Consider the following 17,318-nt stretch of genomic DNA (forward strand, 5'->3'; position numbering starts at 1 on the left):
TGCAATATCATTAAAGTGCTCCCAATACTAAGAGCATTTTGATTTGAAGTATAATTATGTGATACGGTAAACCATTGTATGCATCATTACTCAATCAAAAGAAATGCCAGGACCTTCCGATTTCTAATTTAAAGAGCACCTTGTTATAATTTTGTACAGAGATGATGCGCTAAGCAGGTATTAATCACTTCCGTTATAGCAAAAGTGACTACAATGTTCAATGCTTAGAAAGCAATTTGTGTACAGAAATGGCACATAGAAAAGCAAACTCTTTTTTGTTTTTGCCAGCAGAATAGTCATCTTGTAGTCTTAATGGGTCTTCTAGTACATCATTACATTGCCTGGTTTCAGCTAGTTTGAAGTAACAAGCATATTAAAAAGGAAAGAACAACAAATATCTCACTGTCATTGTACTTTGAAGGTTTATTATCTATCAGTGTTATCAACCATTAAGTTTACTTGCCTTCTTCACTAGCTCACTTTTGGACCTGCAGCAAGACAATTCAAATTGATGCACAGTGAGCTAGTTGAAAGATGGGTTTCAATATCAACTTGACATTAGGATAAAGTAACAACTGAACAGTGTGGATAATTGTCAAATGCACAGACTTTTGATAAATATAAACAGATTATGCATTTTAAGTGATGTATCAGTATTTCACTTATTCTATTGATGGCCATCTTATATATGACAGCAGTTATTTTAAACATACAATGCTACTGAATGCGAAATTCAAATGCTAAGTCTAACTTCTTTGCTTTTTGAATTATAGCTCATGGGGAAAGCTTTGCTGTCATTTGATCACAATCAGAAATAGTTCTCAAATACATATAAATCTGTCTCTGGTCTTATGAGGCAGTCTAGCTATGGAAACACATACTATTTCAGCTTGTGTGAGCAATACTTGAAAGCCGGAAAAGGTGGCACAATACTTTAAGTTATTAAATCATATAGAAAATAAAGAAAGAAAACTAAATAAATAAAAATCTAGTTTAAAAATGAACATTTTCCCAGAATCTAAAACATTTCAATACTGATAAAGACCATTTGCATCAATGTACTGGTGCTAGCTCTATGTTGGGGCTATTTACTCTAATCCCATTTGCCTGTTTTTATTGCTGTTACTGCAACAATTTTTTCTTCTCAGCTTTTCCGTATCTTCTATCGGCAGAAAAACAAAATTACTGCAATTTTTAGAATTCAAACTTGTTTTATGCTCAGGATAAAATGTCAACTTTTCTTTTTCAAATATTGCGGTTAATAACATATTTTATTTTGGAATGGTGTACATTCGAAATAATGAGATATCCCGTTTGGCATGTGCAGCCAGTTCGTCCACCATACGCAAAACCTTCTCATGTTATGCACAGTAATGTGAGGAGATTCATCCAGTTGTTTGTAAACAAAAAACATTGCTATATCATTAATAATTGGGAGGTATTGGTTTTTAATGAAGAAAAAGAATGATGAAAAACAAAACAAAAAAGTAGGGCCCAAGGGCTCTACTGTTATTGCAACTCAGAGTCAGAGAAAGCCCGACCCCACGGGGCCAGGCGATAAGTCGGCGGGCAGCGTAAAGTGCAAGCCCCAAGCTGGGCTGGTGGCTGCTGGTTCAGGAAAGCTGTAGGATAAGACCGCAGCTCCAAGTCAAAACTGTCGGACAGAGAGGGACAATTAACTCTCACATGGAATGTTTGGAGGCCATGTTCTTGGAGTCAAGAGAGGAAAATAAGCAGCTGAAAGCTATGGTTTAAGCTCTATGTGCCAATAACAGTGGTAGTGCCAGTGGGAGAGCAAGTGGTTTTAATCGGCCACATCAGACAAGGAGAATTCACCACACTCAAGCAGGTCTGCACGAATACTTAGCTGATTACGAGCAATACTGGGACTTAATCTTCTATGATGAGCATGCTGAACAGGAATATGAGAGTACTGGTTATGAATATGAAGAGTATGATTATTTCATGTCCTCAAGTGCAGCAGTGACTGGAATAGTAGATCCAGATCTGGATTCCGATAATTCTCCTCTGGTCAAAGATTGACCACCCTTGGAAAAGCAATCAGCTGTTGGTGACAAAACTACAAAACATTGTGAAAAACAATCAATTGGTTTCGCATCAGGATTTGCGTCCACCTCTAAGGAGGAAGACCCGCTGAGTGATGAAGGTATGGTGAGTGAGCTTTTTATAACAAGTCCCCTTGAGAAGTACAGTGGGAAACATTCCAGAAGTACCTCAGGCCAGGTAACTGCAATCTGGTAGGCCCAAAGGTGAATGAACCCCTTGATTTGGGAAAACCTGAATCATTCGGTCCATAGTTTGGACATTAAACTTCAGAGGTACCAAAGGCCCCTTGTGAAGGGGGTCACAGCATTCTTGAAATCCACAAATGATGGTACTCTTGGTGAAACTCAACAGGATGCTATTGCTCTGCTAGCCAGTGCCAACCTTGAGCTGAATTAGCTCAAGAATGACCTAACAAAGCCAGATCTCAACTGAAGATACACACATCTGTGCAAACCGAGTGCAAATACAACACATGGGAACATACAAATTAGGAGCAGTCGGCCATTTGGCTCCTCATGCCTGCTCTGCCATTCAATAAGATCGTGGCTGATCTCAACACGACTGTGAAAGAAAGGGACGAGGAACAAAAGACAACAGGTCTGATGAGAAGCCACACTCGGTTCAGAGCATGCTACAACACATATCGCAGTCCTTTGGCAGGCAGGCATTTCCCTTGTCAGAAATAACAGGATGCTGGGTGGATGGCATCCAAAGGGATAGCACCTCAGCCTTTTTTAGGGGACAAGGATGACTTCAATCACCAAAATGTATCTGCAGAACAGGCATGGACAGGGACAAAGACTCCTACGGCACAAGTATAGGAAACCACCTACCACCCATCAGCTGTCAGATGCCAGCTAAGCCAAAATTAGGAAGCCTTTCAACCTCAACAGCCTGTACTGATACATCTCAAGTAGGTGAAAAAGTATTTTCATGTTTCAACTGAAACTGAGCATATCGGAGGTTGATTGAAGCGGTAACATCAGATCAAATCATTTTGAACATTAATTCATATCCAAAAATAAAATTTGAATTTAATGACCCAGTCAAACAAGTTTTCATGCCTCTACTATACAAATTGAACAGCAAAGAAATTAAAGCTGTTTATGAGGAAATTTTGAGACTTCAATACAAAGATGTGATTGAACAGTCTGCCTGAGCATGGAGACTGTTTCAAATATTTTTACTCGACAGAAAAAAGATGGTGGCTATTGCATGATACTAGATCTAAGAGATCTGAACAAACATATAAAATACCACCATTTTAAAACAGACGCTTTGGACATTGCTGTGCAATTCCTCACCGTGCGTTGTTTTATGGTCTCAATAGACCTCAAAATGCATATTACACTGTACTAATTGCAAGACAACATAGAAAATATCATAGGACCATAGAAAAGTTATGGCACAGAAAGAAGCCATTCATCCCATTGTATCTGCACCTGCTGAAAAAACTAGCCGCCATTCTAATCCCACCATTGAGCACTCGGTCCACAGCCTTGCTTATTATACCACTTCAGGTGTAGATCCAGATACCTTTTAAATGAGTTTAAGGTTTCTGCCTCAACCATCAATCTGGGCATCAAATTCTAGAAGCCTACCACCCTCCAGGTGAAAAAGTTTTTCCTAACATCCCCTCTATCCCTTTTACCAATCACCTTAAATCTGTGCACCCTGGAGATTAACCTTTCTGCTAGGGGAAACAAGTCTTCCCTATCTCCTCTATCTAGGCCCCTCATAATTTTGTACACCTCAAGTCACCCCTCAGCCTCTGTTCTAAAGAAAGCAACCCTAGCCTACCTAATCTTTCCTCATAGCTGCAATTTTTCAGCCTTGGCAACATTCTTGTAAATCTCTTCGGTACTCTCTCCAGATCAATTATGTCCTTCCTGTAATGTGGTAATCAGAACTATATGCAAAACTCCAGCTGTGGCCTAACCAGCATTTTATATAGTTCCAGCATTACATCCCTGCTTTTGTATTCTATACATTGTACAATAAAGGAAAGCATTCCATATGCCTTCTTTACCACTTTATCTACCTGTCCTGCCACCTTCAGGGACCTGTAGACATGCAATCCAAGGTCTCTCACTTCCTCTACCCCTTTCAATATCCTCCCGTTTATTAAGTATTTCCTTGCCTTGTTTATCCTCCCAAAATGTATAACCTCACACTTCTCCAGATTGAATTCTATTTGCCACTTTTCTGCCTACTCAACCAAACGATTGATAACATTCTGGAGTCCAGAACAATCCTCTTCACCATCGACTACATGGCTAATTTTTGTATCATCTGCAAATTTCCCAATCATGCCTCCCTCAAAAAAGTCCAGATCATTAATATTTACCACAAAAAGCAGGGGACCCAACACAGCCCTGTGGAATGCTACTGGAAACCGCTTTCCATTCACTAAAACATCTATTGATCATTACCTTTGTTTCCTATCACTGACCTAAATTTGGATCCAACCTGCCTACATTCCCTTGTATCCCATGGGCTTTTACTTTTCTGGCCAGACTGCCATGTGGGACTTTGTTAAGTGCCTTACTAAAATCCATGTAGACAGCACTATACCTTCATCAATCCTCTTCGTTACTTCCTTAAAAAATTAAATTAATTTAGTAAGACACAATTTTTCCTTAACAAACCATGCTGACTATCTTTTATTAATCCTTGCCAAAGTGACAGTTTATCCTGGCTCTCAGAATTGATTCCAATTGCCCACCACCAAAGTCAGACTGACTGGTCTATAATTATTTGGCCAATTTCTCACACCCTTTTTAAATATTAGTACAATGTTCACAGGTGCCCAACTCTCTGGTACCTCGCCTGTATCTAGTGATGATGAAAAATGATCCTCAGGGCATCTGCTATTTCCTCTCTGGCTTCCTTTAACAACTCAGTTTTCCTTGATTTTACCTGCTAATATGCTTTCATATCTTCTCTTTGCTTTCCTGATTTCATTTTTTACTTCACCCTTGTATTTTCTATACTCCTCTAGGCTTTCTAACGTATTAATTTTTTTTGTGACTGTCATAAGCTTTCTTTTTCTGCTTTATTTTATGCTGATGCTTCTAGATAACCAAGGGCTCTAGATTTGGCAGTACTAACCTTTTTCTTTATGGGGACATGCATACACTGTGCCTGTAGAATCTCACTTTTGAATGCCTCCCACTGGTCGGTCACTGATTTCCCTTCAAGTAGTTCCAACCAGTCCACTTTCATCAGATCATCTCTCAGCTTTGTAAAATTTGTCTTCCCCCAATTTAGAACTTCTACTCTTGTTCTATATTTAGACTTTTCCATAATTATGCTAAATCTAACCATATTATGGTCACCATTTCCAAAACGATCACCCAATGTTACTTCACCCACTTGTCCAACCTCACTTCCTAAGACTAAATCTAGAATTGCACTCCCTCTTGTTGGGCTTGTGACGTGCTGCCTAAAAAAGTTCTCTTGAATGCAGTTAAAGAATTTTGTGCCCTCTGTGTCCTTCACACAGTTCATATCCCAGTTGCTATTAGGGTAGTTGAAGTCCCCAACTATTACTAGCCTATTGTTCTTGCACTAAGTAGTATGCCTACATATTTGCTCATCTATCTCCCTCTCACTATTTGGGGTCTATAGTAGTGTCGTTGCCCCTTCTTATTTCTGAGTCCAACCCATATGAACTCATTCGATGATTAATTTAGTATATCATCCCTCCGCACAGCTCTAATCGATTCTGTAACCAATATATCTACATCCCACTCTTTTTAGACCCCTCTCTATCCTGTCTGAACACCATATATCAGGGATGTTGAGCTGCCATTTTTGCCTCCCTTTAAGCCAACTTTCCATTATAGCAATGATATCATGTTGCCATGTGTCGATCTGTCTCTTCAGCTTTGTTTGCTACACTCCTTACATTTAAACATATACCTTTTAACACCGCCAAATTCCTGTGCTGTACACTTTTAAACCTTTGCTTCTTCTGTCTTGCAGAGTCACTCATAATTTTCTGTCTCTCACTCCCTGCTTCTGAATTTGTCCTCAGGTTCCCATCCCCTGCCAATCTGGTTTAAATCCTCCACAACAACACAAGCAAATCTTCCTGCAAGGATAATTTTGGTCCGGTTCAGGTGTAGACTGTCCACTTGTACAGATCCCACCTTCCCCAGAGCGGCCCCAATGCCCCAGGAATCTGAAGCCTTCCCTCTTGCATCATCTCTCCAGCATGCATTCATCTGGTGTATTCTCCTATTTCTGTACTTACTAGCATGTGGCCTTGGGAGTAATGCGGAGATGACTAACTTTGAGCTCCTGCTCACTAGACTCTTTTTAACTCCCTAAACCTTTTTCTGCCTATATCATTGGTAACAATGTAGGCCATGACCCCTGGCAATGCACCCTCACCCTCCAGAATGCTCTGTAGCCATTCGGTGATATCCAAGACACCGCCACCAAGGAGGCAACATACTATCCTGGAATCACGTCTGCGACCTTAGAAGCGCCTGTCTGTTCCTGTAACTAGTCTGAAAACAGTGTGAGTGGAGAGGCGGTCGGGAGATTGAAAACAGCGCATGTGGAGAGGCAGTCGGGAGATTGTAAACTGTGCGAGAGGAAATGCAGTCGGGAGATTGAAAATAGCGCGAGTGGAGAGGCAGTAGGGAGATAGAAAACAGCGTGAGAGGAGATGCAGTCGGGAGATAGAAAACAGTGCGAGAGGAGATGCAGTCGGGAGATTGAAAACAGTGCGAGTAGAGAGGCATTCGGGAGATAGAAAACAGCATGAGCAGAGAGACAGTCAGGAGGTAGAAAACAGCATGAGTGGAGAGGCAGTCAGAAGTCTGAAAACATTGTGAGCAAAGAAAAAAATCTAAATGTGATGTCACAGGAGTCCCATAAGTTAATTGGTTGTTAAGTATAGGCTTCTCTGGACCTGGTATAGTGGAGATGATTGGTGAATAACAAGGGAGTTATTATATTATGCCACACTGTAGTAAGCACATTATATAACGTTTAAGGTATATCAGTGCAGCTCGGCAATGTGGGATGTGCATCCTGTGGCATGTGGCAAGTCGTGCAGGCATAAAGCGCCCTCACAGGAAATGTCACCAGCTGCAGAAACCTGAGCTCTGGGTTGTGTACTTGAGTGGTGGCTGGGGTCACTGTGTTGCATCTGCAAGGGTGAGGTTTACGTGGATAGAACATTTAGAGAGGTGATCACACAGTAGCTAAGATGTACACAGGCAGAGAGGGAATGGTTGACTCTCCCGAATATGTAAGAAAAACAGGCAGGAAATGCAGGAATCCCCGAAGCAATCTCGCTCTAACAACTATCCAATTTTCGATCCTGGTTAGCGAGATGGTTTCTCAGAGGACTGTAACAAGAACCATGTTCTTGACATCACAGATGGCTCAGCTGCACAAGAGGGGAGAAGGAAGACTGGAAGAGGTACAGTGGTAGGGGATTAGATAGTTAGGGGAGCAGGCAAGCATTTCTGTGGCTGTAGGCATGACTCCAGGATGGTCTGTCGCCTCCTTGGTGCCAGAGTCAAGGATGTCACAGAATGGCTGCAGGACGTTCTTTTGGGGGGAGGTGAACAGCCAGAGGTAGTGGTCCACAGTGGGACCAATGACATGGGTAGGAAAAAGGATGATGTCCTGAAAGCAGGTTTTAGGGAATTAAGAACAGAAAAAGCAGGACCTCGAGCAGTAATTTCAGGTTTATTCCCAGTACCATGTGCTAGTAAGCATAAGATTAGGAAGATTGAGCAGTTCAAAGGGTGGCTGGAGAAATGGAGTAGGAGGGTCGTGTACAAGAAGGATGGGTTACACCTTAACAGGACTGGGTCTAATATCCTTATGGGGAGGTTAGCTAGTGCTGTTGGGGAGGGTTTAAACTAGATTGGCAGGAGGATGGTAACCTGAGGGGAAAATCAGAGCGTAGAGGAGAAAAGCTGGCAGTGGAAAATGGAGAAGTATTAACTAATGAGGAGGATATATCAGAAAGTAGGATCAAGGTAGAGTAAACTTGAAGAGTTTGATGGAATTAGAGTAGGTAATAGTAAGGCATTAAATGGGGTCAGAGTAAGGGGGAAAAGTAAAAAAGCCTAACTAGGGGTTAAATATGCATGTATGTGAATGAATGGAGCGTGGTTAATAAGACTGATGAACTACAGGCACAGGTTGACAAATGGAATTAGGATATTATTGCTAAAACAGAGACCAGGCTCAAAGAAGGGCAGGACTGGGCGTTAAATATTCCTGGTTACAAAGTGTTTAGGAGAGAGAGGAAAGAAGAAAAGTGGTGAGAATGGCAGTATTGATTAAAGATTGCATTATTGTATTGGGGAGAGAGGATGTTCCAGAGGGGTCAAGAACAGAATCTCTCTGGCTAGAGGTAAGGAATGAAAAAGGTGCAATAACATTGATCACTGTGGTATATAGACCACAAACTAGTGGAAGGGATGTAGAGAAACAAATTTGTAAAGAAATTACAGAGAGGTGCAAGAATTATAGAGTAATTATAATGGGAGATTTCAATTATCCAAATATAGACTGGGTTAGGAATAGTGCAAAGGGACAAGAGGGGCGCAAGTTCCTGGAATGTGTTTAAGATAATTTTCTGCAGCAGTTTGTGTCTAGTCCAATGAGAGGGAAGGCGCTGTTCAACCTGGTTCTGGGAAATGAATTGGCCCAAAGGAGAAATAGCGGAGGTATTAAATGAGTACTTTGCACCTGTCTTTATAAAGGAGGAAGATGCTACCCAGGCTGAGATGAGAGAGCAGGTAACTGGCACACTAGAAGAATTTATAATTAAGAAGGAGGAGATTTTAGAAAGGCTATCTTTACTTAAAATTGATAAGGTACTAGGACTGGAAGTGATGTATCCAAGGGTATGAGGGAAGTGAGAGTAGAAATTGCAGAGGCACTAGTGATAATCTTCCAGTCTTCCTTATACACAGGGTTGGTGCCAGAGGACTGGAGAATTGCGAATGTTACAACCTTGTTCAAAAAGAAGTGTAAGGATAAAGGCGGCAACTACAGATTTGACTTCAGGTAGGGAAACTTCTGGAAACTATAGTCTGGGACAAAATCAATAATCACTTACACAAGTGCGAGATAATTAAGGAGAGCCAGCATGGATTCATAAGAGAAAATCATGTTTAACTTGTTGGAGTTTTTTGAGGAGGAGCAAAGAAGGTTGCTAAGGGCAACACTGTTGATATGGTGTATATGGATTTTAAAAAGGCATTTGATAACAAGCTACACAACAGACCTGTGAGCAAAATTCTACTCATGGAATAAAAGGAAAAATAGACACTTGTGTAAGAAATTGGCTGAATGACAGAAAACATAGAGTAATGGTGAATGGATGTTTTTCAGATTGAAGGAAGGTTTGTGGTGGAGTACCCCACGGGTCAGTGTTGGGACCCTTGCTATTCCTGATATATTTCAATGACCTAAACTGTGATATTCAGGTCGTGATTTCAAAATTTGCAGATGATACGAAGATTGGAAACATTTTCAACTGTGATGAGGATAGTCTTGAACTTCAAAAGGACATAGACATGTTGGTGGATTGAGCAGACAGGTGGCAGATGAAGTTCAATGCAAAGAAATGCGGCCTGATTCATTTTGGCAGGATGAATATGGAGAGACAATATAAAATAAAGGGAGAGCCCCTGAAGGAGGTGCAGGAACAGAGGGACCTCGGTGTATATGTACATAAGTCACTGAAGATGGCAGGGCATGTTGAAAGAGCGGTTAATAAAGCATATAATATCTTAGGTTTTATTAATAGGGGCACTGAGTACAAGAGAAAGGAGGTCATGTTGAGCTTGTATAAGACATTAGTTTAAGCCTCATCTGGAGTACTGCGTTTAGTTCTGGGTGCCATACTTGAGGAAGGATGTGAAATTATTGGAGAAAGTAAAGAGGAGATTCAAAAGAATGATTTCAGGGATGAAGAACTATAGTTATGAGGATAGATTGGTGAGGTTGGAACTGTTTTCCTTGAGAAAAGAAGGCTGAGTGAAGACTTGATAAAGGTATTCAAGTTCCTGAGGGGTATGGACAGGGTAAATAGTGAGAAATTGTACTCATTCAAGCCAACATCAAGGATTAAAGGGCACAGATCTAAAATAATTGGCAAAAGTAATAAAAATGATTGAGGAAAAATCTTTTCACGCAGAAGGTGGTTGGAGCTGGAACAAACTTCCTAAGAGGGTGGTGGAGGCAGGTTCAATCGAGGTATTCAAAAGGGAATTGGATTGTTATCTGAAAAGAAAGAATGTACAAGGTTATGGGGACAAGGCAGGGGAATGGGACTAGGTAGAATGCTCTTTCAGAGAGCCAGTGCAGATTCAATGGGCTGAATTGCCTCCTTCTGCACTGCAAAGCTTCTGTGATCCTTTGAATTCCCTCTCACTACTGCTCTTCCCCTCTTCTTCCTCCCCTTCTGTATGGCTGAGCCATCTATGGTGCCATGAACTTGGCTTTGACTGCACTCCTCTGAGGAAGCAATGCCCTCACCAGCATCCAAAACGGAAAACCGATTAGCGAGTGGGACCTCAGGGGACTCCTGCGCTACTACCCTGGTTCTCTTGGACTGCCTGGTGGTCACCCATTCTCTTTCTGACTCCATGCATCTAGCCTGCGGTGTGAACATCTCTCTGAACGTGCTATCCACATAGCTCTCAGCCTGCAGATGCACCACAGTGACTCCAGCCACCGCTGGAGCTCCAAAGCCTGGAGCTCAAGTTTTTGCAGCTGGTGACATTTCTCGCACATGTGATCATATAGGTCCTAAAACTCAGATGAAAAGGGACACTATGACAATTTACAGCATTACCAAATAGGCTGAGCTCAGGGCCATGTGTTTTCACAAGGTTGTTAAAACCACAATTTGCAACTATAAGGAGCAAAGATCATACATAGAAATATAGAAAATAGGAGCAGGAGTAGGTCATTTGGCCCTTTGAGCCTGCTCCGCCATTCAATATGATCACGGCCGATCCTTTATCCCCATACCTCTTGACGCCTTTATAGTCTAGGAATCTCTCTATTTCCTTCTTAAATATATTCAGTTACTTGGCTTCCACAGTCTACTGCGGTAGAGAATTCCACAGGTTCACCACCATCTGAGTGAAGAAGTTTCTCCTCATCTCAGTCTTAAATAGCCTGCCCCATATCCTGAGACTATGACCCCTTGTTTTAGACACCCCAGCCAGAGGAAATATCATCCCTGCAAGTAGTCTGGCAAGCCTTGTCAGAATTGTATACATTTCAATGAGATCCACTCTCATTCTTCTAAACTCCAGTGAATACAGGTCTAGTCGACCCAATCTCTCCTCAAATGACAATCCTGCTATCCCAGGAATCAGTATGATAAAAACAAAAAACTGCGGATGCTGGAAATCCAAAACAAAAACAGAATTACTTGGAAAAACTCTGCAGGTCTAGCAGCATCGGTGGAGAAGAAAAGAGTTGACGTTTTGAGTCCTCATGACCCTTCAACAGTTCTGTTGAAGGGTCATGAGGACTTGAAACATCAACTCTTTTCTTCTCCGCCGATGCTGCCAGACCTGCTGAGTTTTTCCAGGTAATTCTGTTTTTGTTTCAGTCTGATAAACCTTTGTCGCACTCTCTCTATAGCAAATATTTCCTTTCTTAGGTAAGGAGACCAAAACTGCACAAAATACTCCAGGTGCGGTCTCATCAAGGCCTTGTACAGCTGCAGTAAGATATCCTTGCTCCTGTACTCAATTCCTCTCGCAATGAAGGCCAACATACCATTTGCCTTCTTAACTGCTTGCTGCACCTGCATGCTTGCTTTCAGTGATTGGTGTACACGGACCCCCAACTTTTCCCAATCTATCACCATTTAAATAATACTCTGCCATTCTGTTTTTCCTACCAAAGTGGATAATTTCACACTTATCCACGTTACACTGCACTTGCAATGTACTTGCCCACTCACTCAACTTGTCTAAATCGCCTTGAAGCTTCTTAACACCCTCCTCATCGCTCACATTCCCAAGTTTCATATCGTCAGCAAACTTGGAAATATTACATTTCGTTCCTCCATCCAAATCATTGATATATATTATGAATAACTGGGACCCAAGCACTGACGCCTGCAGTACCCCACTAGTCACTGTCTCTCACTCCGAAAAAGACCCATTTACTCACTGTTTCCTGTCTGCTAATCAGTTCTCAATTCACGCCAAGATATTACCCCGAATCCCATGTCCACTGGTTCTCCCTTATTTATTCTGCTAGTCACATCCTTAAAAAACTCCAGTAGGTTTGTCAAACATGATTTCACTTTCATAAATCCATGTTGAGTTTGGCTAATCCCATTGATATTATTTAAGTGTCCTGTTATCACATCCTTTATAAATACTCTAGCATTTTCCCATGACTGATGTTAGGCTAACCGGTCTATAATTCCCTGTTTTCCTCCCTCCTTTTTTAAATAGTGGGGTTACCTTTGCCCCCCTTCCAACCTGCTGGGACTGTTCCAGAATCTGCGGAATTTTGGAAGATAACAACCAACGCATCCATTATTTCCATGGCTACCTCCTTTAGTACCCTGGGATGTAGATTTATTGGCTCTCAGTCCCATTAATTTCTTCAGCACTTTTTTAAGTTATACTTGCTTTTTCAGTAATGCCTCCTTCTCACTAGACTGTTGGTTCCCTAGCACTTCTGGTAAATTATTTATGTCTTCCTCTGTGAAGGCAGAACTAAAGTAGTTGTTTAATTGCTCTGTCATTTCCTTGTTCTCTACTATAAATTCTCCTGTTTTGCACTGCAAGGGACCTACATTTATCTTCACTAATCTTTTTCTTTTTATGTACTTATAGAAGATTTTACAGTCAGCTTTTATGTTCCTTGCAACTTTACTCTCATACTCTATTTTTCCCCTCTTAATCAATCACTTGATCTTCCTTTGCTGAATTCTAAACTGCTCCCAATCCTTATGCTTGCTACTTTGTCTAGCCACTTTATATGACTCCTCTTTGGATATAATATTATCCTTAATTTATTTTGTTAACCATGTTTGGGCTACTTTTCCTGTTGCGTTTTTGCACCAGAAAGGAATGTATAACTGGTGCAATGCATACATTCATTCCTTAAATATTAGCCATTGTCTATCCACCATCATGCCTTTTAATGAAGTTCCCCAATCTATCTTAGACAACTCACGCCTCGTACTTTCGTAGTTTCCGTTGTTTAGATTTAGGACACTATTTTCAGGTCGAACTACTTCACTTTCCATCCTAATGAAGAATCCTATGATGTTATGGTCACTGTTCCCTAAAAGACCCCGCACAAAAGATTATTAATTAACCACTTCTTTTTGCACAATACCAAATCCAGGATAGCCTATTACCTAGTCGGTTCCTCAACATACTGGTCTAATAAACCATCCCATATGCATCCCAGGAATTCATTTGCCACAGTATTATTGCTAATTTAGTTTGCCCAGTCTATATATAAATTAAAGTCCCCATGATCACTGTAGCAGCCTTGTTACCTGCATCTCTAATTTCCTGTTTAATGCCATCCCTTATCACTACTGTTTGGATCCCACTAATGTTTTCCACCCCTTGTTGTTTCGTAGCTCCATCCAGACTGACTCTACATCTAGATTTTCTGAGCCAATATCCTCTCTCAATATCACACTGATTTCATCTTTAACTAACAACGCCACACCACCTCCTTTTCCTTTTTGCTGGTTCATCGTAAGTATCGAGTACCCTTGAATATTCAGTTCCCAGCCTTGGTCACCCTGCAACCATGTCTCCATAATTGCAATCATATCGTACCCGTTTACATCCATTTGCGCTGTTAAATCATCTACCTTATTGTGAATGCTCCGTGGATTCAGATACAGTGCCTTTTAGGTTTGTCTTTTTAACATTTTTACACATTTTCTTTGTACTCTGGCCCTATTTGCTGCTAGCCCTCGTTTCCTGTGCCTTCCACTTTTGCTTTCTACTTTTCTGTCTTTTATTCCTATCTTTGTTTCCCTCTCGTATCTCCCCACTCAGGTTCCCATTCCCCTGCCAATCTAGTTTATACCATCCCCCACAGTATTAGCGAATACCCCAGCGAATATATTGGTGCCGGTCCTGCTGGGGAGCAACCCATCCAGCTTGTACAGGTCCCATCCTCCCCAGAATCGGCCCCAATGCCCCAGGAATCTGAAGCCCTCCCTCTTGCATCATCTCTCCAGCCACGCATTCATCTGTTCTGTTCTCCTATCCCTGATCTTGCGAGCACATGGCACTAGGAGTAATCCTGAGATAACTATCTTTGAGGTTCTGCTTTTTAATTTATTTCCTAGCTCCCTATATCCTGCTTGTAGGAGCTCATCCCTCTTTTTACTTACGTCATTGGTACCGATATGGACCGTGGGCTCTGGGTGTTCATCCTTCAAAATGTCCTGCAGCCACTCAGTGGCATCCTTGACCCTGGTACCAGGGAGGCAACATATCGTCCTGGTATCACACCTGCGGCCGCAGAAATGTCTATTTCCCTTACAATAGAATCCCCTATCATTATTGCTCTCCCACTTTCCCCCCCCCCCACACTCTGTGCAGCTGAGCCACTCATGGTGCCATGGACTTGGCTCTTGCCGAGAGACCATCTCCCCCAGCAGTATCCAAGACTGTATCTGTTGGAGAGGGAGATGGACCAGGGGACTCCAGCACTACCTGCCTAGTGCTATTACTCTGTCTGGTGGTCATCAATTCCCTTTCTGCCTGTACACTATCTACCTGTGTGTGACTACCTCACTGTATGTGCTATCCACAAAGATCTCATCCTTGTGGATGCTCCACAGTGACTCCAAGTGCAGCTCTAGCTCCGAAACACAGATTTTGAATAGCTGCAGCTGGAGACACTTCCTGCATACATGGTTGCCCTGGACACTGGAAGTGACCCTGACTTCCCATATCGCACAGGAGGAGCATACCACTTGGCCGAGCTACCTGCCATGACTTAACCTTAAATTACTCCCTTAACATTTACTTCTTCTAGTTTAGAAAATATTAAGGATGGAAGAAATACTTACCAGGTCCTACTTGCCAAAGCCACAGCTCTTTTTACCGAGGAAAGGTTGAAAATGAAAGGCTCACCTCCATGCCTCTCTCACCAAATTCCAACTGAAGCACCCTAATGCAGTCCAAAGCAGTACTCCAGTGCAGACAAAGGCAGCACTGTAAATGGCTTGCTTTTATGCTGTCTGAATCTAGTTTCTGAAAACCTGTTTAAGCCAGTTACCTAATTTACTAGCTGCTGCTGCAAACAGAGCCTCTATAACCCCTGTTTTAAAGCTGGACTAAAACTCAACTTCTCCCAACCCAAAGAACAACTTTTAGTTAACTGCTAAATTAAAGACAGACTAGATTTTAGATGTAAATTGATCGTTAAATTAAACTTAAAAGTCCCTTACTCACTAAACTCCAACTTAAGCACTCTAATGCGGCCCAAAACAGCACTCCAGGGCAGACCACTGTGTTGGGAAATATAAATGTACCTTACTTTTTGCCAAAACGAAGCAGGGAGCAATGGATGCAGTCAGGCAAAATACTATCTGACCTTGGTTTCGTCATACCCACACAAATCAATACTTGACCCAGTACATAATATTACCTTTCTATGATTTATACTGAACTCCTCCACGATGCAAGTCAGTCTCACTGAAGCAAAATCAAAGGAAATATGTTGTCTATGCAAATGCCTGTTGGCCTCAAATTCACCATCAATAAGAATAGTTTCCTCTGTGACTGGAAAATTTGTGACTGCTTTCCCTTGTGTACAATGTAGGCCATTGCACTACAGGAAGCTTGAAAAGGAAAAAAAATGGGTTTTGAAAGAAAACAAAGGGCATTTTGACAAAAAAATGATTATTTCCCCTGCAGCTCGTGATGAGCTAACTTGGTGGGTTGACAATGTGTCAACTGCAGTCAGGAACATTAATAAGGGGATAACAACAGTACACATCACAAGCGATGCCTCAGGCTTATGATGAGATGTATCTAATGGTACCACACAGATTAGAGGAAGATGGGATACTGAAGAGAAAACATGAGCAGAATGAAATTAATTACTTAGAAATGAAGGCTGATTTCTTTGCCTTACAAGCTTTTCTATACATAACAGCCATGTACATGTTTTTATGCAACTAGATAACACAACTGCAGTGGCATACATAAACAATATAGAAGGAACAAAATCACAGGCATGTAATGAGTTAGTCAAGATTTTCTGGAAATGTTGCATATCTAGAGACATTTGGGTCACTGCAAAACATTTGTCTGTTGTCTTGATAGCTGCTGATAAATCAAAAAAATTCAATGGTCATCTTGAATGTAAGCTAGCTGGGACTACTTTCCTATAGTTATGTAATTTGTATTGGAAACCAGATGTTGATCTTTTTGTATCGTGGCTAAATGCATAGATGGAAAACTGTGTGTCTTGGTTACCAGACCCTGGTACCATGGAAACAGATGCTTTTTTCAATCACCTGGCAAAGCTATTTCTTCTATGCATTTCCCTAGTTTTGCCTAATAAGTAGATGCTTACAGAAAATCAGAAGGGAAGAAGCTGATGGTTTTATGATAGTTCTGAGATGGCCAATACAACCATGGTTTGCAAGATTGTTGAAGTTACTAGCACAAGAACCAGTGATACTCCCAATAATGAATTTAATTTCTCAACCTATTTCATTATTTCACAGACTGGGCCACAGTGTCATGAACACAGCAAAGTCAGTTTTGTCTTCTTTTGTTGTATTGCCAGATGAGCACGTCTTGGGCTCACATCCATTGATCACTCGTTTTATGAAAGGAATGTAGAACCTCAAACCACCAGTGCCAAGATATTATACCATGTGGGATGTGAAGCCTGTACTAGACTACCTCCGAGAGCTTTCACTTGTTTCATCACTTAATCTTCAAGAATTTTCAATGAAAATATGTATATTAATTGCTTTGATGTTAGCACAACATCAACAGACCATATATCTACTAGACACAAGCAATATGCAAAAAACTCCTCCATCCTTAAATTTTTCAAGTGAATGATCTTTTGAAGCAAAGCAAACTGGGAAAAACTGGTTGTCAACTTGTGCTGACATCATACCCATCAGAACCATGCTTATGTGTCTATGAACAATTGTGAGAATATTTGCTTCATAATGAACACCTACAAAGCAGTGAGAAATATCTTTTTACAGAAGAGTCACC

The 17,318-nt window shown here is 41.3% G+C and overlaps 1 protein-coding gene across 7 annotated transcripts in view; it reads right to left on the reverse strand.

Moving 5' to 3' along the window:
• Positions 1 to 17,318, reverse strand: part of prickle2b (prickle homolog 2b) — a 164,848-nt gene that overhangs the window by 7,700 nt on the left and 139,830 nt on the right. The gene's annotated exons all lie outside the window — the stretch shown is intronic.

The sequence above is a fragment of the Carcharodon carcharias genome, chromosome 7, assembly GCF_017639515.1.
Source record: "Carcharodon carcharias isolate sCarCar2 chromosome 7, sCarCar2.pri, whole genome shotgun sequence".
NCBI lineage: Eukaryota > Metazoa > Chordata > Chondrichthyes > Lamniformes > Lamnidae > Carcharodon > Carcharodon carcharias.